At 25.6% G+C, this 24,255-nt stretch overlaps 1 protein-coding gene across 2 annotated transcripts in view; it reads right to left on the bottom strand.

Annotated features, from left to right (window-relative positions):
- The window catches only part of LOC132929930 (uncharacterized), a 175,395-nt gene that overhangs the window by 133,160 nt on the left and 17,980 nt on the right, over positions 1-24,255 (bottom strand). Inside the window, exon 2 of one of the 2 annotated variants that reach the window (XM_060995573.1) lies at positions 9,755-9,849. The exons of the other annotated variant lie outside the window; for it this stretch is intronic. The gene's annotated coding sequence lies outside the window, so the exon portion shown is untranslated. The remainder of the gene's footprint in view (positions 1-9,754; positions 9,850-24,255) is intronic. 2 annotated transcript variants of the gene reach the window in all.

The raw sequence follows: 24,255 nt of genomic DNA on the forward strand, positions 1-24,255 counted from the left end.
TCAACACAAACAATGAAAACACGACACATGATGAAGAACACTGTTACCATATGTGCCATTGTGTAAAATCTCGATACAGTTTATCACCCTAAGCTAAGACACAAATATTAACTTAACTGGCAATAAATGTCTCTAAACGATGGTCACGGGACAGTAGATGTATAACAAATCACAATGGCACACTATAATCAATTTACAATACAAAGATTGGATCAAGCAGCACAAAAATTGACCCAAAACCACGATTCAGTCCGTCAAGTTGTTGGTTTAAAAAGAAAGTCTTGAACGAGTTCTTCGTTTGAGCTCAACAACATAACGGTCGAATTATTTACCGAAATATAGGACCAAGCTGTCTGGATTCACACACAACACTTAAACACTGAACAATTACTGATGACACTGAGGGAATGACTTGCTCATCCTCTCGGTCACAAATTCACAAAATTAATGATGATAAATGAATAACATAATACTATGCTTGTATTTCTGTAGACGATTACACTCGCTGCTGTCTGTTATCACCTATCGATACGCGTGAATAACATGACATAACATACAGGCTAGAAGTCTACAAAATATATATACAATAATATAATACACTACTTTATCTGCAGCAACACTATCGACTATTTCACAAATAATCAATTCATTTCCACAAAACTATACAATACTAGTAAAATGTCATTCACACGCATATGTGAAAATGATTATTATCAATGAGTATGTATTTTGTAAAAGTGTCATATGAAACGTTTACTGCAATATTTTTTGCAACGTTATATATATCATAATATGATGTTTTCATCTATGGATGTGGACATGTGGTACAACGTACCCGTTACCTCTCGATCTCTCCATAATAGTATAAATTATTATGTACGTGTATACAATTTATTATAATATTATTTCAAAGCTTTTGTAGTATAAAATATATTTTTGCATAGAATGTTTATGATTGGTTTCAAAATACAAAAAAAAAAAAATACCAAAGTACCGATTTGTAGGTTAAAAAAAGTGTTATAAATTTACAGAAAAATTGACGTAACATTTGTGATATATTTCTAATTTTTTTTATATAATTTAATAGTTTGTAAAACATTATATTAGTAAATTTAAAAGTGATTGATTTTCATTTTATACACCTGCAATCTGCATAATATACATGTTTTTAATATTCGAAGGACCAATATAATAAAAAAAATTAATTTAAAAATAATATCAAAATTCTTGTTACTTGTACAATCTACATATATATCTGTAGTTATATATTCTTCTTCTTGGCTTTATAACTCTCCCAAAGATCTACACTACCATCGTCACAGCATTCCATCTATCCCCATACTGAATACCTTCCATCTAAACTTCAACGATTAGTGTGCTTAAGTATTTGTTTACCCCGTCGAACTATCGATTCTTTCGTATTCTTTGGTTTCTTTGTATGTATAATATACATACACACATATACATTGTATAGTATGTATAATATCAAGTAATATCCTAATAACTTTAGAACTTAAACGAAGAAAATCTAAAAATAAAACCGTTTATTTCATACAAAATTGTGTATCGTGTAATTGTGTAACACAATACTAAAAATAGTGCTTTTTTATAAACATTCAGACATAAAATAATTTGAAGATAAAATTGTAAAAAAATATATTTTATATTATAGTGCTAGGCTCTTATTTCGTTTTACTCATCTCGGCGAAGCACAGTATTGTATTATTATTATAAATTCGAAAGCAATGATAAATCATCGTATTTGAAAAACGATTCAGAACGAAGCTCAATTTACTATAGTGTTTATTTCGTTTTTCAAGTATTAAGTGCTTTTTAAAATGAATTGTGAAACAGATTTTTGAAATACATGATACGTATTAAATGGATATGAGAAGGTATAACCTGTAATATTATTTAAAGTCTTAATACTTAAGACTCAAAATTATTTCAAGCGAAATTTAAATAAGTATAATAAGTCATTAAGATGAGGTATATTTTTTGAAAGACAAAATTGACTTATTACAACTTAAGTTAATTTTGAATTTAATCAATTAGATATATACGTATAACATAATAATATGATTGTAACTCATTTAAATTTAATAATATTTTATTGAGTACTTGAGATTTAATTAAAATTGTTTTAAAAACATGGGTTGTAAGATTAAAATCGGCTAATAGATACAGCTAGTATTTAATATGTATTATAATGTATAATCAGTATATATACATATAAGATACGAGCAGTGTATAAAACTATTAACTATAGAAAATTAAAAGTTTAAAATGTTTAAATAAATAATCAAGGCAGTTACACATTACAGTAATTTTAATTACAATTCAGTGTACTTACCAGTTACCAATTTCCAGTATAAAATGGCAGACAACAATTTTAAATATTGTTTTGAAAATAATATACTTGTTTTATATTTTTCCGAAACAAATATTGAGATGAAAATAAAAACCAACTAGGTATAAAATTAATAGCTTCCTTGGAAGTCTAGAGCAGAAACCTATCCATTAATTTTTTTCTCACAACTTATCCACTGTCATTCAATAAACACAGCAAAATAAATATGAGTCAAAGACAATCCACAAACTACAATAATTTTATTTATTTATTTCAATGTTAAAAAATTTAAATAGGTAGGTATTTTGTATTATTTTATGTACTATAGAAAAATATAAAATTTTCAATTAAACTGAAGCAGTCGAGTGCTCAGTTTTTATGAAAGAGGTATATATTTTTTACTATTCTCAGACTACGTTTTTATAAAAATATATATGTATTCTTGTATTTGCCTGCAGATACTAGTTAATTGTAATATTTTATTTATGTCCATGTGTAAGGGGATTTCGTATATATTGTGTAGTATTATTTATTTATAATATCATGGTGTAAATCAACCCGTGATGGCAGTAAATATGTTTTCATTACTTTATCATTTATTTTATATGACAAAAATAAACCAAAGTGTGATATGTCTCCATCCTCCGCACGTGAGCACGCCCCTGAAGTAAAGCTGTTTAAATTTACAAATAGTAGCTACTTATGTGAATATCAATTTAACAGATCCATGTAAAATATTAACTGTTAAGAGAACTTTAACCATTTCTCTGGTGGTTTTTACAATTTTAATTATATTTTATCAAATCGGTAAATTTAAGTATTATGTAAAGCCTTTTAAACTTTGACGAAAAAATAACAATATTTTCTTTATGAATAGAAACATTATCTCACTGTACTATTGTGCATTATCTTAAGATATTGCAATGCAATAAACAATAAAAATTCAACGAAATTCGAATTGTTAAAGTTCAGTATCTAAATCTACATACTATACATTGGGATCTAGGAAATTTTGGATATTGAACCTGAACGATTCAGTTGAACGTTCAGTCGAACGGAAAATGTACGACAACGAAAAAGGTAGCCTCAGGACGTAGGTATAGCCGTATCACCATATAGGGTATTAGGGTGTAGTCCCACAAATGTGTTATCTGTACAAGCTAACACTGTGTTGGATAACTTGGATATATTTCCCAGTGCTTGTGATATTATTACTGTGATGCTATTCTGAACTAGTCTCATAGTTATATAATATGTTAAGCTGTGCACTAAAGTAATAACTAATGACAAGTGTACCGCAGTAGACAGTAATAATAATCGAATACTTTATGTGTTGGCCTGACACCAAATTGGATACTATTATAGAGGTCGTCTGACACAGATAATAATCAACAGTAGTTCTATAATACTAGAAATTCAGTATAAACTATAAATAATATGAGAATTAAAATTATAAAGAATTAATTTTTGTTATTACATTTTTAAAATCATATAAGAATATTAATGTGTGTACAAAACAGAAAAAAACACATGCCCCAATAAAAGTTCAATGTGTAACCTGCCATTTTTTTTTATAAATGTTTAAATATCGATGTAATAATACAGTTATATAAAGAACCTATAAGTAGACATATTTTTATCATGATCATTTATTATACCAAATACAAGTATAATAATATGTAGCTATGCGATTTTTAAATTAAATACAATCCAAATAAGTTTAATGTATTCACTGCAGAAGCAAAAGTTTATATTTATATTGTTTAAAATATTTTCAATATTAATCAACTTTGTTTATATTACAATTTTATAATAAATAATATATTATGCGCATTAATGTTTATCGTAACAAAAAGAAACCCATTTTAGTGGCTACAATATTAATGAAATATTATTCAAATAAAAAAGTGTAGATTATTTGACGTTTATGTAAATAAAATGGATACTTATTTTAAATTGTATTTTGTAATAAAAATAACTAATTAATCAAATGTTATACTTTTAAATACTTAAAATTATATTATTATTATTTTTAAAAACAATTAATATAATAATATTTAAGTTATTGATTATTCATATATGTTAACACATTATTATATCACTCTCACTATTATAATTATGTCATTAATCAATCTATAATCATTTAAATTTGTAACAAACGAAATTGTAAAAACTAAAAAGTTGTAATAGCACTAGGTGTGCTGAAACATTTTATAATTATAATAAATGAAAAAAAAAAAAAGTTATTGATAAAGCTATTTGAAAGGGTAATGTACATTAATTAATTAATTAATATGTAACAGTTTAATTGAACTACATTTACAGGTACATAAAAGAAAATAACAAAATTAAGGTTAAATATAAATTTGTTTCTAAAAAAGAATGAGTATTTTATTAATAATTAAAAAAATTTAAATAGTTGACTATACTAATAAAAGAAAACCATGAAACGTTGTAACGTAAAAAAAAATTGGCTCAATAAAAATTATTTTTAAATTTCATAAATTTAAAAAAAAAACCAAAAAGATTAATAAATATATTTTGACTTATATTTAGCTACAAAACATATACTAAAAACAACATATTATAATCAACAACATGGTAATCTTTTAACTTCTCTTTTGTTAATAACAAAAACTGTTATTTTAATGTATAAATAAAAAATGATACCAATAATACCTATAATTTATTCACATACGTATAAATTATTTTATTTTCATAAAATGAATTGAATTGTAGGTACTTATAATATTACATAAAAAACTATTCCAAGCCTAATCTATCGAGTAAAATTTAAATATATTTATTTCTTCTGCGAGTTACAACATTGTTATTAATGATTGAATTGTGAATTTTAGTTGTTCCATCGCCTTAACCAATATAATGGTTTAAAGTCACACGTTTGGTATTATTTGGACAGTTATTACGTGAAAACACATAAAAGTAAATTTACGGTCACACAATATAAATGTTCAAATAAAAATCAATTCTATTCCAAACTAAAATTTACTAGAAAAAACCTATTTTTTTTTTATTCTATACGTATTATACTATAGTTACGTGATATATTTTTTATAAAATATCATAGACTTAATTGTATAAACGTGTTTACAAAAATGGGTTAGGTATAAAAATTATAAATTACTGCATGAAATATAATACTAAAGGAGAAAATGTAAAAGCTTATACTGTAGTAAAAAAAAATGAATATTGAACATAATATATACAAATTATAAATTAAAAGTTAGAAAAAAATATAATTATAAATTTATAACAATATGACCGTAATGTTCCATTACAGATATTTTTTTTTTATGGATCGTTCTATCATAATTATACTAAAATAGCAAAGTATATTATTATTATACGTACAATGCTCATATGAATTTAACGAAATACAAGTTATATGTAAACTATATCTAACATAATATAACTATACAAGTTTGAAAGTCTTATAGAAATGTAAAGATTTCCGTTTTAATCAAAATTCTGTATTCAGTAGGTACACTATTAATTGTTCACGTATAAGTATTAAGTATATAATTTAAACTAGGTAACATAATTAAACGAAATGTGTATTACAGTCAGCATCTCTGATTCTGTCAAGGGCGCCGTAAAATATTTAAAGACGTTCAACATTTTTCTTTCAAATGTCGTCATTTGTACACCAAAAATACGAACCCTTAAAATTTTCAATTCCACGCATTAATTTTATTTATTCACAAATTACGATTTACGGGTAATATTTATAACCTTTCCGCCCAACGCAGATAATGGCATTCCAAACACGGCAAATTTCACGTATATTATATATTAAACTAAAAATATAATACATATACATAGCATAGCTGGTAGGTGCGAGACGCTTGCCGGGGAAACGAATATAATAATAGTGTTGTATAGTACTCGTAGTATGGCTACGACACTGACTTAACGACCATAAACTGCAGCCGCATTTGTTGTATGTGTAAGGAAAGGAAATCAATATAATTTTAGGGGTCGTCGACTAATTCGTCGCCCTGCATACCTGAGAAACTTTTTTTGTGTACCATAGAGGGGTGCTCTATAATAATGATGAGGAAAAATATTAAATGTTTTTAGAAATAGAAAACAATAAACTGAATAAACCATCATGGTTCACATATTGTGAACATATTTAATCCAACACAGGACATATTATTATTATTTTATAATTGTATATACCCACAAATTAACGAATACATGTAAAATACACGTACCTATAGGTATTACAGAAATTACGCCACAATAACACATAATGTACCTATACATATTTAGTACTTATGTAGACACATAAATCTATATTGACGACAGAAGCGTATTTGTTCATGTGAGAAAATGATTAGCTGATGTATTTTCCTTCCATATACATACTACATATTAGTTAATATTACTGAAAACTTGTGGAACATAAACTATAGGAAATTTAAATGTGGATAAAAAGTCTTTTTAAACTTTTCAGGTTCAATCAAATTACAACTAAATAATTTTAAGTGTTAAATAAACAGCTTGTAGTTAACTTGATTATAATAATTAGTATTATTAACTATAAAAATATCATCTTAATACAAATATAATATATTTTTAAATTTAATAAAATAATACAATAAAATGTTTTTAAACACTCTTTCTGTAATAGGTACTGTTACTATTAAAAAAAAATTATGTTAGATATTATTCTGTAAATACAAACATTACAAACATTTAAATATCCAATATATAGTATTTATACTTTAGATACTTATTTAAAAATAAAAAGTAATAATATAACTAATTTAAAGTTAAGTAAATCATATTATTTTGAAATTTGTTATTTGTCTAATAAAAAGTAGCGTTTCTTGCAAATTACAAACTAATGTACAAATTATTACATAATTATAACAGCAGTTCATTTGATATTACTACTAAAATGAATAATAATATTATTTTATTATATAGTGAGGTTTTTACAGATGTTACCGGCTTATGAACTATTTGTCTGGTGCTCATAACAAAATCGTGTTATTACCCTTGTTAAATCCAAACCGTTGAAGTAGAAATCTCATCGACTTATACCGCATTAGAGGTTAATATGAATTAAATAGTTAAGATAGCCCATATACAGGCCTAGATAGAACCAGCAAGTTACTGAGCTTAACTCGTTGGGCCAGAATATATTTTGGGACTATATTAAGCAGTATATTAAACTTAATTGTTCTAACCCACTTTAACAGGTTTTTAACAAATAAAAGTTCTAAAACTCAGTGAGTCAGTTCTTACCCTGCCTGGTATACTATCCGTATATATTTATTATTTACCAAACGTATATAGTTGACTAAAAACGTATTAAGTAAATACTAAGATAACATTTAAGCATAAAGAATGGAGAAAAATATATTTGTTTAGTAATAAATTATGTTAGAAATTTCATTTGTACAAAGTTCAAATCAGATAAACTCTTGTTGTAGTTTTATTTCATTATATTTTATATGGTAAACATTTGTTTTTTTTTTAATAATTTCAAATATTCATACACAAAACTCCTTTGAAGCATTTATGTCATAAACAAAAACTATTGGCGCCAAAGTCATGCGTAAATATCAGGTAATCTTCAAGTTGTAAATTATTAATTTGTGTTTTTGAATAAATAACAAACGATAAAATATGATGTAACATAGACTGATGGTTAAAATACTTAAATTGTATATCGTACAAGTAGGTCGAACTTGTTCAATCAGATTATTTTATGTAATATCTGCTGACCCAGGCCCATGTCACTTGTAGGGAGGCGTTGTATTCCTCCGTAAACTTTAAAAATCCCTTAAGAATATCCATATAAAATTATTTTGTTATTTTCAATATCCCCCCTTCTTGATACTTTCCCCACCTAAAAATTTGTTCGGTTACATTTCCACGCCGACTCCGTTATAAATTTAACTAGTGAAGGCGTACAGCTGTACTCGTATAATATAACTGTGTATACATAATACGGAATATATCTACATATGGCTATATCTAGTTATTTTTCTCATCGAAATACGATTTCATATGGATAGTAAAATAAAACGAATACTATAAGAAAATTGAATTGAGTAGGTAAACAAAACGCAAATATAACTGCTAACTAGGTTTTGTTTTTTTTTTAATTGCATAATATTTATGATAACAATATATTATATGTTGAGTTTAAAATTGCATATAGTTCAATGTTTGAAAATTATAAATATATTGAGCTGCCACCACTTGTACAGATATGACACATTTGTGTTATGAGCTTAAATGCAATACAATCATCGCATTAAAAAAAAACCGATGTTATTTAAAAATATCTATATCAGATTCATTTAGACTTCAGCACTCGCTCACGTCATTTAAAATCGGTTTTCAGTTTTACCTTAGTTTTTCCTTACTCGCACTATTGCATCAATAATCGATACTGCTTATTTATTTATTAATTATTTATAGACGTTACAGAGTATAGATAGCTGCGTATAGTTTGTAAGATTTACAGTCGATAGCTGTAGTAGAAACTTTTGGAGCTTTTCCACTGACCGGGATGAGTGTTTACAGAAAAAAAAAATCATCATTATAAAACCGAAACACTATTTCTCGCTTCGATCGGATTCTAAAATTACGTACACAAAGGGGACGTGTGCGATAGGAAAGAAAAACCCATGGCGCCGCCGTCGACGGGGTTAAATCGAGTTATGCGGTGAGACATTTCGAAACACTGCACAATCGCTGAGCCAAACAGTGGGCGGTGAACGGTTGGCGCACGGCGGAATGAGACCAACAACAAGCACAGACATATATAATTGTTATTATGTGAATGCGCATACACACGAGACACGACTGCCGTACACGCGACGATGAGTTGTTTGTTTTGGGTTTGCGCATTTTAAATATACGGCTGCGAAATCTCTATGGCCTGCCCATAATAGTCATAATACAGACGTATTTACATCGCAGCGTAGGCATATATATATATATATATAATATATTATGTCAGCTTTTAGTTACTACAACAATATCATTATACGGACCGTTGAAGCACAGTATATATACCTACGGGCTACGACTATAATATAATATACCGCAGGGTGCGTTGACCGGCCCGGTCGTGTACTACCGTCGCCGTTTGTGTATCGGTCCCGGTTTTTAAAATTTTTTTTTAATAATAAACGACAGTCCTATGCCCGTAATCTGTACGCTGTGCAATTTTCATTAATATATTATTACAGTATGTTAACTCCGTGAACCGTTTAGAAACCGTGCTGCCACCGTACGGGACTCTTCTAGTCGGAGAAACGGACCATATAATATTGCAGATATTATTAATGGACATTATTGGTATTCGTAAAGTTATGAGCATCATAATAATATATAAATAATATATTTTGTACTCACGATGTTATAAAACCATATTGCGATACCCAAACATTCTGTCAAATCGTTTTCTGCCGACTATATATTATGCACAAACTAATGATCGCTCTTCAGATCTGTAATCAATCAATAATATTTTCCATTTATTTTGAGAATAGGTATTATATTTTTTCGTGACACACTTATTTTATAATATTATATACATATTTATTAAGTCCAAGAACCTCATCGTCGCGCGCGTATGTGTGTGTGTGTGTATGCTATAACGTCTCGTCGTCATCGTCGTCGACAATAAACCTAATTTCTGTCGACGGCAAAATATATATCCATTATTCATGGGATAAAGAGAGATATTGGACAAACATGAATAAATTACAAATTTATGCAGAGTGAAAATTGCTGAGCCCTGCCGCCAACGGGACGACGACTATGTAAACTGTGTGCGGGTGTGTACGTGAGTGCGTGTATGTGTGCGGCTACGAGTATAATATTATCGTACTCTCTCGCTAGCACCACGTTATTGTATACTTTTGATCTTTTATGGGCTGCACCAACCTACCGTTCACGGGCGACGCGGCGCCCCGTGCGCGCCTCTGCGTCATATCCAATTATTATATTAGTCCACTTTAGACAGACTACGCGTTAAAACCCCGACTGAGAGTATTATCCGCAACAATACCATAAAAATATGTGTGTGTATGTGTGTGTGTGTGTTGTGTGTGTGTGTGTGTGTGTGTGTGTGTGTGTGTGTGTGTGTAATTTACGCATGATACGTGTATTTTACAGTATAATATATTATATATTGTGCAATAATAATTTTTTTTATTTAAATTTTGCAAATTGTAACTAAATATATTTTCGTGTATTTAGTTAGTAGTTACACTCAAAAAATTAAGCTCCTCCGATATCAGTAATAAAAGTAAAAAAAGAGAACAACTCGCCCTGCTTTCCTATACAATTGTAGGTTTTGAGTAAACTGAAGTAATGTGTTTATTGGATTTAAAAGTAAACAATAATTATAGATGATTTATCTTCGTAATTACGAAGAAATAACAAAACTTGAACATCAAATTTTTACCATTTTTCGTAATATTTCGACAAATGTTCTTCTCAGATTTATTAAAAATCAAAAAATGACCAATTAGCAATTACTTAAAGAAAATTTACTAATGCAAATAGAAAATGGGTACAAGTTTACCAAAATTGGATTAAGTTTTCTTATTGAATAGTTGTGCAAATAAAAAAAAAAATAAAATTAAAATCATTGTAAATCAATCTTTTGCTCTGTTAAAATAAAAAAAATAACGAATGATTTAAATTTCTTCAGAAATTATACACTAAACAACTTGGAAAAAAATATGAATAATATTTTTATTTGCATTGTTTAATAATTTTACGTTTTAGATGAAATTATTAATCAAGCCCATGATTTTGTCGGAAGTTATATACAACTACTTTGTATCGTACTATCGTGTAGATAGGTACCTGTATGTGATAATTCATCATCTTCATAAGAGTATAAAATGGCAAGACATTCACTCAACATTCACTACACAACTCTCCAATTCTCAAACTTATTTTTACAACAAAATAATATCATTAATTATTTTTAAATTACTACTCGAGTTATTCATTTTTATGTCTTAAAATCCAAAATTTAGGAATTTCATAAAAAAAAAACGTTAATTTAATATCGGTCATTTTAATTAATATAATAAAACATAAACATATTGCCAAAAATATCTATGTAAATAATAAATGTGTTTATATCCTATTATAGAAATATAGGTTATGGAACTAACTAAAAGTTAATAAAAATATTCAGTATTAAAATTATATTTTAGTATTATGTAAGTATGATTACTTATTATTTTTTATGTCAGTGATACATTTATTTATTTTAACAATTTTGTATACAATAGCTATCATTTACAATTTTTACCATTTTATATCATTTTCATTTGTTTTTTCACTAAATACAGACATTTCCGTGGGCGTAATAATAATTATTACTATATAAACAAGCAAAAACGTCCAATAGAAATTATAAATTATAATACATATTATGGTAAATAAACATTTTCCATGAATAAAGGCAAAGTATCTATATTATTTAAAATAAAAAGTTTTTAACTATCAGTTACATTTTAAAATAATATGTTTTGATAAATTAATAATGAAATCGTTACAATAATATTTTCAACAACAATTTTATGTTAAAAAATAATAATAATTATACACTTTCATTTTTAGTTATTTTTAGTATTCCCTCGTTAAACTGACAAAATAATGTATAATATAGCCTATAAATTATTTTTTTATAATTTGTAACTTTTGGGTTATTATTTAGACAACGATGAATTAATTTTTATGTCAAATATAATTTTCATGTGTGATTTAGAGCAATAATAATTTATTTAATCCTGATATATTATATTGACAAAATTCTCTCTCTCACACATCTAAAAAACATTCAATTCCATTTAATTAATATTTCAACTCTGCAGAGTGAGTTTTACATGCATATAGTTCAATGTATTTGATATTAATTCTCAAAACTCCTATTTTTTATAATTTATAATAATCGAAAAAAAAATTGTATACAAACAACAAACTTAATTTGTTTTTCATCTCATTGTATTTATGTTATACACGTTCACTTATCTTTCGCCTTAAGCCTTATCAGTTTATACCATTTAGTTTTACTCAGATTCCTGTCCGGTCACCATTAATCAAACAAGACGTCATCCACACCTCCAAACTGAAATTTTCCTTCGTATAAGCAGCCATAAAAAACAACTTTTTTTTGCTGATCTTTGCGGTTTAACGTGCTTAACGTTTTTAATGTGTACACAGTACGTGTTTACTGGAAAAAAAAAATTACACGATTTTTCGAAGTTTTATGTTTGAGCTTTAAGAGGGTGTGCCTTTCAGTCTGTTTTGGGGAACATGCTCTAAAACAAGGTCTGTAAGTGATTGGGCAGTCATAGAACATAAAGCCGGCGAAGAGTGGAAAAAAGAGGAGAAAAGTGTTATCGATCTTTATGCTAAATGGTCCAAGAGAAGGCACGATGACTACAAGCCACAATTTAAGATAGTACTATCTTATATACTATCTTAAATTGTGTAACACACACAATGACCATATCTCGAGTGTATATGTTGTGTGTACAAGTGTACATTATAATATGCAGCTATGTCACCGAATATAACTTTTTCGGATAATAATAATATATATACTATATTTTCTTAAATTTCAAATAAATTTCAGTGTTAAGTTGTTATTATTTATAAGTTTTAAGTGTAAAATCTATGACGTACAAAAGTAGTTCTTTTTGGTTCGATCCAAAAACCAAAATGGAAGATTTGGTTTACACTCATAGAAATATTTTTCATAATAAATGATAGAAAGATTTACCATAAACTTAGCTATTTTTTGTTGAAAAATTGTTATTTAATTTAATTTTTCTAAAAAATATTTTTCAATTGATGAACGTGTTATAAACGAAAAGTGTTTGAAACATGTGAAATGTGAAAATATATTTTTTTAGTGTTATTTCCGTTATATTTTACACTAATAAATACATTAGTATACTAATTCAACAATATACACAATTAACTATTATTTATTAATCTTATTAATTAAAAATATTGCATAATATACACAATTACTAGGTATATTTCATTGCCTCGAATCTAGAGTTGAATATTAAAACCACAATATTTCGTTTTTTTCACATTAGGCATACTAAAATGTTTTTATAATTAAAAATTCACATTTTTTGAGTTTGGTTAAAAAAAAATCTGAACCAAAAAGGTTAGAATTGGTCCACCAATATAAAAGACGAAAATGCAATTTCAAAATATAATATGCGACCCAATTTATATTTATTTATATTTATAGAGCAATTTATATTTATGTAAGTAATAGTATATGTGTGAGTGATACAACATACAAATAATATATGCTCTTTAAACTATAGTCTATAATCCAACAAAATTCTCGTGGATGGTATGTGACATTCAGTCTTTCTATAAAAGAAGATATTTATTTCATAATAATTTTAAAAACCATTTTGTTTAGTTATTTCGTGATTTGTGTAAAACTCTAAGAGATATATGAATGATTTATTACTATAAAAAACACATAAGGGTAATACATGTTAATTGATGTGTTGAAATATATATTAAAATAATATCATAGTATTATTATTTAAAATATTTTGAAACTATCCTATCCTCTATCCTCTCTTAAAATATATATAAAGAGTATTTTCTCGACGTTCTTCAATTAAGCAGTATTGTTTCTATCGTTCGTAGTTAATATTGACTCCACAATATTTTTAGAATTAGCAATTTATATAATATAGACAATGTACATTGGTTAGAACTTAAAAATCAAAAATAATATCAGTAATTTATCATGTTTGCCAATATTATACGTATTTGACTTAATTACTGTTTTCTAAAATATTAGAAATTTGGTTTTTATCTTTATTATATGGTATTTGAACATTAAATGTAGGTGAATAGCCTAATACCATTGATCGTTAAGGAATGTATACAAAGTAACGTAAATTAATTTAATAACATTATGATGATAATATAAATCGTTGGCAATGAGCCATCGCTTTATTATTTATTTAAGTATATTTCGAAAACTGTGTCATTTATCATTTTTGAATGTAATAACTATGTTATCAACATAATTAATAATAATAAAACTCATTTTTTGAATAGTAATCAATACAGAGAGTCAATTGAGTCTATATTATATATATTATATCTTTATAAACCTTCGTTTATATATAAAAAATATTTTAATAAAAGCAGTTAAATACATAAATGGTACATTCAATTCATAAAAATGTGACACAATTTTCATTCTTGTTTGTTTCTTAGCTAATAGGTATAGTACAAAAATGATATACTTAATACTTATATGTTATAATATTATCTGAATGAAAAACTATATTAAAATCATCATACAATTTATTTATAAGTTTTATAATTTAATAAACAACAATAAGTCAATATTGTCAAAAAAATGCATGAAAACTATTGATTTACTGCTTCAAATGGATTCAAGCTAATATATTATTTAGGTACTATATATACAATATATGTATACATATATTGGATATTTTATTTAATACACACACATAAGTATATATACGGAATACATGTATACAAAAGCAAGCTAAACAATATTTTAAAACCATATGAAACATGGAAAAAAGACTATAGCCAAGGAACGTTTGCCAAATAACAACTTCACTACTAGTTTTTGCTTGACCCTTTTCAAAGAAGTAAATACATCTTTCTTTAAACGCGCCAAATTTTTCTATACAGAATGTTTTTCCTCGAGCAACATTTAAAAATTAAACGATTTATTATTTTTATTGATAATTTATAATATTATCAACAAATAAAAACTGACATTTTATTTTTATTCTATATTGTATAATGATATAATTAGTTTAATTTTCGTTAAAATAAAACATTTTGTTTTTAAATGTCATACTTTATATTATCTGTTAGCCCAATATAAATTTTTTTTATTATATTTAGATATTTTTTAATATTGGAAAAATTCTTACAAAATTTAATTTTATTCCATTATTATTGATTATTTTTGTGCTGCTGTTTTATTTATATACTAAAGCTTTAGTTATTAAAACTCTATCGTATAAATTGTAATTATTGTAAAATGTACTTTAAATATACAAGAAAAATATTTTTAAATGTTATAACTTATAATCGATAACAAAAATAACATTATAAACTGGGAAACTGACTATCCCAGCTCCTTAAAATTACGAGACATATAGTATTACATCTATTAGAGTATTCTAATACTTCAATGAAACTTTTTTTTTTCGTAAAATTGAGCTCAAAACAAGTATTTTAGGGCCATTGATATTTAATGTATCTGGTCTCTGTAATAGTCTGATATCGAGTATTAACATTTAATCATTATGATTTCACAAAAATTGACAAAGTAAATCATTATTTGTTTGAATTTTCCTACTTTTCCAAAAATATCTATATTATATGAATGGAGATTAACTAAATAATATGAAGCCACACATAAGTCATTGTATAAAAGAAACGCCTACATCGACAATTCTAAGTGGTAAAGAACAATAATATTACCAACAAATACAAATTCGATTAGATGATACTATCTCAAATAATCAAGTATCATTTCTAAAAATATAACTCTTGTCATTTCAACCAAATAAATATAGTAGAAATCAGTTACAAACTTAAAATAAGTTCCAAGGGCCAGCTAGATTATTTTTTTTTGTAACCAGTGGCTCGTTATATATGGTTAGAACGAGTACTCGTTATAAATGAAAAGTGAAAAATACAAATACTTGAAACCACTTGAAACCAACAGTAATAGTTTTATTCGTAAGTCGTTTATGTTTTGAGAATTTTTTTCCAAAAATTATCGTATACGAATCTATTTATTGCGAGCTAATAACCAATAACCAATAAAATATAAAATAGGGAACTATTTTTTTTTAACGCGTATTAAGAATTTGTTAACAGTTTAAATACTAAATTGTATAAATAATATAATAATAATAAAATTATTATTACATAATTTAAAAAATGAATGCTAATGCTTCAGAATTGATAGTGAACTATAGCAAGAATAGATTACCAATAGCTCGTTAGTCGTTATATATTGTTAGAACGAGTACTCGTTGTAAATGATACAAAAATAATACAAATACTTGAAACCGCTAAAAAATTTGGAAATGTATTTATATACTAAGTGATTTATGTAACGTAGAACTCTCATTGCAAAAAATGTCAATATTAAAAATTAATTATTTAACATAATTTAAATTCATTAAAAACAATAATAACTTTTTATTATTTCTTATTATTATTTTTTTGGTAACAACATACATTATTAATTACTTATTCCAAAACAGAATATTTTTGGAGTAGGCATTTTGGTGAGATACTGAGGCATAAATATAAATATGTGTGTTCTATTGGATTAAAATTGAATTTTGAACGAGTAGTACATAAGTAAAATAAACGAGAGTTATATTATTTAAAGCTAAAACGAGCGCTGTTTTTGATACAAGAGTAACACTTGCAAAATATTAATTTCACTATTCCACTCTCATCTATATGCTTCAAATACATTTAACTAATAAGTTACATGCACGAAATTTGATGATTATAGAATATAAATCCATAATATACTACTACTAATATTCTGCTAAGGAATATGAAATTAAAATTGTATGAGTCGTTTAAAATTATAAAAAATAAAAAAATTTTCCTTGTAGCCTATATCTAATTCTAATCGTACTCATTATAATAATTTCTACTCAAAATGTTGAAAATAAATACCTACCAACACTTAATTTTATATTATACTAATAACTTATTTTTTATTTTACATTAATTATAATGGAGCTATTTATAGACGTTTTTATAATAATTTGTATTTTTCTTTGCGCAATCTTTTTTTTTGTACACAAGTTTATATTTTAACAAAATTGGATATTTAAATGAAAAATATCGATTTACGTTAGTTTATTGTACCAACCTATAATTAAAAAGTATTAATCGTTATTCAGTATAAACTTTAAACTTTTCATCATTATGTTGATCATTATTTTCCATACTCAATGAAATTTTAAAATATTTAGAATATTTAAGCTATGCTATTCAAGACCTATCTAATCCAACCTTGATAAACCCTATAACTTAGGTACGCCCGCACCGAACTACACAAATCCGAATTACATACAAATAGTTGTACCAACACACAACTAAACTAACCTAGCGAGATAAGTGAAATCTAAATTACATTTAAACTGAAATACACTTAACACTTTAGTCTTAAAATTAAATACATTAAGTACCATACTACCATACTTAATCCACCGTATATCATCCTGTTGGTCTGATTTTTTTTTTCTAAAGAGATAAATACAACGAGGTATAAGTGATAATTGGACACTCAAGCTTAGGTTTAAACTTTCAATTATTTTGCAAACATGAAAAAATCAGACATGTACCTACCAAATCACAGCTGTATCCACCATTCACCATAAAACCTCTCGGTTTGATGTAGAAACTCTTTTTTTCAAATTGAGAGTAGTACGTAATTTCAGGACTCTAATCGAAAATTATAAGAGTAAATATGGTTAATACTAATGGCGCTGATCACGGGTATATGAACTGGGGAAAATTCCCCAGTACTATTTATGGGTGAATCAGGTGGGTAGGTGGGTGATAATAAAAAATAGTTTGTTATGCAGTATCTTGTATGTATATATATATAGTAAGAAATAAATAAAGTACTATTCGAACGTAACTAACTAAACATTTTTTTAGTAGGTTGGTCTAACACCATCATTTTTTCCCCATAACATGAAATATAGATCGGCGCCACTGGTAAATACAACTACCGAATTGGTCCTTTATTTTAAGAACCCACCTTTATCAGTTTTAAAAAGATATATATTATATTATTATTTAAGATTTCTATACATATTCAAAATAAATGTATGGTTATGTTAATATAATAAATGTGTTTATTATAAATTATAATTATTCTAAAATTATACTTTACATAATATTATTACGTACGCAATCAGCAATCGTCTAAAAAAAGATTCGATTTACACTAATTATATTATTGTAGATTAGTGTCAGCATTTATTTTGAACATACATAAAGGACTTATAACCATTAACCAATAAAATAAACTTTATAGGGCCAAAATTTATTCATACGCCATGTCTTTAAAACATATTTACCAAATTAAATGATAGACATGCGTAACAGCTTCGTTGGTATGAAAATTGTAAATGTCGACTATTTTCGAACTGTACTGGTTTTTTTTTTTTGTAAAATGAAAATAACGAAGTCACTTTTCTTATTGAATTATTGAAAAGTAAAGTAATTTCATTATGATTGTATTTGAGTAACAAGTAACGTAACTTAATTACTTTTTAAAAGTTACTCACCCAACACTTCTGAAAAGATTCCATTTAATTACTATTCGATCGCATGCCTCATTGTAAATATTAATAGCAATATTTACAGTAATCGCTTTGTTAGATTTAAATCGTGTAGAAAATAAAATATACAAATTTAACCATTTCAAATTATATTAACTATTTAATTATATTTACAATATATAATATTTATATTATAAAAATAAGTATAATATTATATAAATATTAAATATAATTATTAAATAATATTAAATAATAATTATGCGTGCTGTAAATTACTTTATATGTATAAATATATATATTATGTGTGTGTGTGTGTGTGTGTAGATTTCGAGTATACCTTATTTATTTAGTATATTACTGTAATACATGTGTTAATTTGGAATTCAATAATAAATAATTTTTTAAGAAAAAACAATTCAGAACGAAAACGACGTGTCAGCCTCTGTTTTACAGGATATATTCTTAATATACTTATACAATATACATATAATTTACAACATTTTTTACCTCAATTTATGCCGATAAATATAAAATTATTCGACACTCGGCAATACAATAAATAAATTATTGTAGTTACTAACTACCAATAATACACTAGGTACTGAAATTAAATTAATTCTTGAGATCAAAAGTTAATTCTTTAATAGTACCTTATGTATTACTAATGATGGCATGTACCTATAGGTAACGGACAACGGTATTAAATGTTTTATGTTATGAAATTTTGTCGAAACTACCAGGAATAGTTGGCATAGTTTATATTTAGGTTAGTACTTTGTTAATGATTATATGATTTCTAAAATATCTTATATAATTCTATAGAGTGACTGAGTAGTCCAAACAACTTATATATATGATATTTTTTAATAAATCAATAAGTGTATGAAATACGAATAATATTATACATTTAAATAACATGAAATCATTTAAGTTTTTAAATATTATAAATATCTTAATGATAATATTATATTATAATATATTCCAGTTAAATTATTATTTTTAATTATTTTTGTGATCTTTTAGTGATATAACATTTTGAAATCAAATTTTATACAAACACTTCACATGCAACACTTGATAAGTGTTTGGGCAACAACGTTATGGTAGAATGATTTTTCGATCTCTTTACTTATTTCAGCTATCCATCTTCCATACTACATCTTAACGCTAAATACAACCTATAACTCTTGAGTTATTTGGTGGAAATAATATGATTATGATAATATCCCAATTTCACGGAAAAGTTATTTAATTTTAATAATATGATAAATTTATTTTAAAATCTATTTAAAAAAATAAAAATTAATAAAGTTATAATTTCAATTAGTTTCAAAACAGATAATAGAAATTTAAATCATGTAAAATAAAATTATATGAATATTTTTCAAATATGGTTTATTTTTAAATAGAACAATACTGTTATTATTAAATTATTATTGCAAAATATTTTTTTTTGTAGGTAATATATGATAATTTGAACTAAATTAAAATGCCCTGAACACTATCAAAAAAAAAAAAATAACCAAAAATACCCTAAAAATACCTTTTAAACGTATTACTGTCCTCAAGAAATGACACGTAACTACGCATGCAATGAAATGACAGCTTAACTTTTGGCATTTTTTTACAAATATTTGTATTATTTATTTTAACTAAACTAACAATAGTACAAAAACAAAATACAAAATTTAGGCACAATAAATAAACAGTATATATTGGAAATAAATGCTTCAATATATATCAATCAGACCAATTTTTTATTATATTTTGTTTTGAGTCTCACCTTGTAAGACAACCAAGTTCGATAATTACTGAAAATAAATAAAGACAATATAACATTCATACACAGAACAATTGTAATTCATGGATTAAAAATATCTAAAATCGAAATAATGAAATCAATATTTATCGATATTATATTTTAAATTTCCTAATTTAAATTAAAAACCCATAGAATATATTAATATATCCACCAAAAACTGCAAAATAGAAGCTTCACCATTGAAATTATTATATAAAATATTATATAATTCTTTGTAAATGCACTTACAATATGTATATGAATAATTCACTGATAATATTAATTAGCTGCTAACTGATGAATTTGATCTCCATATAATTTATGTACTGTCAATACACTCAAAAATTAAAATGCAATACCTATTATCTCAAATTTACAGCGATATAAATAAATATGTGTCCAAAGCATAGGACTTGGCAATATATTTTATGTCCTTAAATGTTACGAATAGTAAACAATTATATGCAGGCTACTTTCAAATTGCGTATTCCTTTGCACAAAATTATTGCCAAAAAATAGTAGAAGCATAAAGACAAACCACTCGTCAGTTTCTTGTAAAAATCACGTATAAAACTAAATTAATGCGTCTTTTATGTAAAAAAACAAGCCCTAATACATACTACAAGACTAAAAAAAAGAAAGTTGAGAGACTCCACTCAGAGATCAAAAGTCAAAACAACTACTACTTACTCGGACCAATAAGAAACACACCACTCAACCATTCTGATCGTCTTAACACGCGCCACTCAACCAATCTCATAATAATCTGAACACTCAAATATTATAGCAAAATATTGTATACTTTAAACCCATAACAATCCTTATATTAATCTAAATTTCACTACGCACACATGATACACTATTAGATGACTCTAAATTAAATAATTAAATTGTACACATAATATGTACGATATCGTATAATGTCTTGATAATTATGATTCTATTATCTTTTTCTTTCTCTTTTACAGACATTATTTTTTATATAAATGCGTATACAGTAAGTATATATTGTTCTACGTGGATATTGTATACTTATGCTTCATAATTTTTTGGGGAAATTTAAGTTTAATTTAATCACATTTTTATATTTAACTGCAAAACTACAAATGGCGTACAATAATAGGGTCATAGTATTCGTTTGTTAAAATGAGACGAAAAATAAAAATAAATATTATACAATTATTGTGCATATCAAAAAAACTGGTCGTTTATTCATTGTTAAAAAATGTTCATTCACTTTTGTGAAGTTCATTCAAAATCAAATTATTTTGGTTGAGATGAATACATTTATTCATATATTTGGAAAAAACTTTAATAATAGATTTTATATGTTGTCGACAGATTTATTTCTTCTTCACAAGCTAACATCCTTAAAATCCAACTGTACTTTCACTTGTATTTGTACACTTGAACTAAAGATCATAATACTTCAAAATATTTGGCTAATATTCTATGGCATTGTTGAAAATTATCTTCCAAAATAGTTATTCACTCAATCAACAAAAAAACATTTGTACATTTTGATTTTAGATTCTAGAATAGAAAACAGGGCACAAAAAGAAAATATGAAAAATAAAAATCACATACTTTTAACCTAAAATAAAAGGACAAAAGATAGCGAATCTAAAAGGGAGACATAGTGGGAAGCAATAGAAATAAATAAGAGTATATATTTATTCCATATACACAATTGATTTTAAACAAAATAGATTTTTCCATTTGTATTATTTTTTTCTTTTATAACCACAAATAAAAAAAAAAACCAAAATGTCTCTTATACTCTTATTAGTTTGAAATTAGTATTTCAATCTGATAGAAAATTTCAAACATTTTTTTTCAAAAAACAATAATTAATAAGCTTACTAATTGTAACAATGCGTTAGAATATTCTTAAAAGAACAATATTTTCCGTACAGCACATTTTCTGAGTGTATTTTATATGATAATAAAAAAAAATATTTCAATATTAATTTTTTAATTAATGCATTTATAATTACCATACTTTTTTAATAATTTACTGATATAATAGTTATTTTCTTTATAAATTAAAAAATATAAATTAAAAGTCATTTTTTACAATCAAATCACATTTAACATACATATTTTTTATGTTATGGTAAAAAAATTGTATTTTTTGTACTTTTTAATGTGTAATTACCTTTTTAAGTAACCTCTACAACACTAGTATATTATATAAGTAATACGTATAACGTATATTTTTAAACTATATAATACTATATATCAATTTATAAAATATAATTTTATGTAAAATAAAGTAATAAATTATCGTTTTAGATAGGAAATAATATTCTATATACATATACTTTTAAGTAATATAGTTAATCTTTATAGATACGGTATGCAATAGGTACACTTATTTATGATATATATTCACTATTATTGAATACACATGTTTGATTGAAACAATAATACAAATATTTAAGAATCAGGCCATCGACTTTTGAAATATTCAAGTACTTACATAAAATTAATTAATATGGTAAGTTTTATTCATAAGTCGTTTATGTTTTTCAAAAAGAGAATTTTTTTCCAGAAAATTATCGTAGACAAATCTATTTATGCGAGCTAAAAACCAATAACCATTAAAATATAAAATAAAGAACTATTTTTTTTTTAACGCATATTAATAATTTATTAACAGTGTATATTGAATAAATAATATAATAATAATATTAAAAATTTAAAAAAAATTAAAAAATTAATGCTAATGCTTTAGAATCGATAGTGAACTATAACAGGAATAGATTACACAATTTATATCATTAAAGTATATTACACAATTCTAGTACTCTAGTATCCAGATGACGTTCTACTATTACAAATAATACTTGGTATCTATCGAAAATAGTATAATGCTCTACAATATTCATCATTAAATCATAAAAATAATTTCCAGTGCCAGAAGTCAGAATAACTCATATTGACAGTATTGACAAATATTATAACGTTATCGTTACACTATATTATGCGCATAGTTAAAGTTCCATCTACACAACCGCGCATGCACAACGTTTATCAAGATAAATACTGTGTTGATGAATTATTATAGTTATCTATAACACCAAAAATAAATATCAAAGTATGAAATGAAAATCTCTAATACAATATATATAGGTGAACATCTTGGACGATTGCCCAGATTTCAGTTGCTCGTCTTGGTGAACACCACATTTATCATAATCTATAACAAACACAAAAAGCTCTAAATGGAGTGGAAAGCCCGGTGTGTAAATTAGACTATTAAGCATAAAGTTTGGAATGCATTGTCCGGTACCGAATAAAATCGATAGGAAACTCATTAAGAACACCATCAGATTCCAGATTCTACGGGCATCCGCATTAGTACAGTAGCAAGTCTTGAAATCAGCTTAACAGCAGTAAAACCATTTAAAATAATTTAGTTGACCAATATATATATATTTATAGGAGTAATGGAAAGTAGTAAGGGAGGGAGGTAAACGCGTAAATGTCACATTCGTTTCGAACAAAATGAAATTACAGCCGTCAATCTCCGTGAGAGGGGCACTGATGTTGATTATCAACAGCCGATAAAACAATTTTTAGAATTGCACGTGACATCGATAAACTGCAATGTTATATACTATATGAAATGGAATAGAATATTAAAAAAAAAAATACCCATTAAATAATTTAAGAACTATTGTAACAAAATAATAGTTACAAATTATTAAATTATA

This window comes from Rhopalosiphum padi, chromosome 4 (genome assembly GCF_020882245.1).
Source record: "Rhopalosiphum padi isolate XX-2018 chromosome 4, ASM2088224v1, whole genome shotgun sequence".
Lineage (NCBI taxonomy): Eukaryota > Metazoa > Arthropoda > Insecta > Hemiptera > Aphididae > Rhopalosiphum > Rhopalosiphum padi.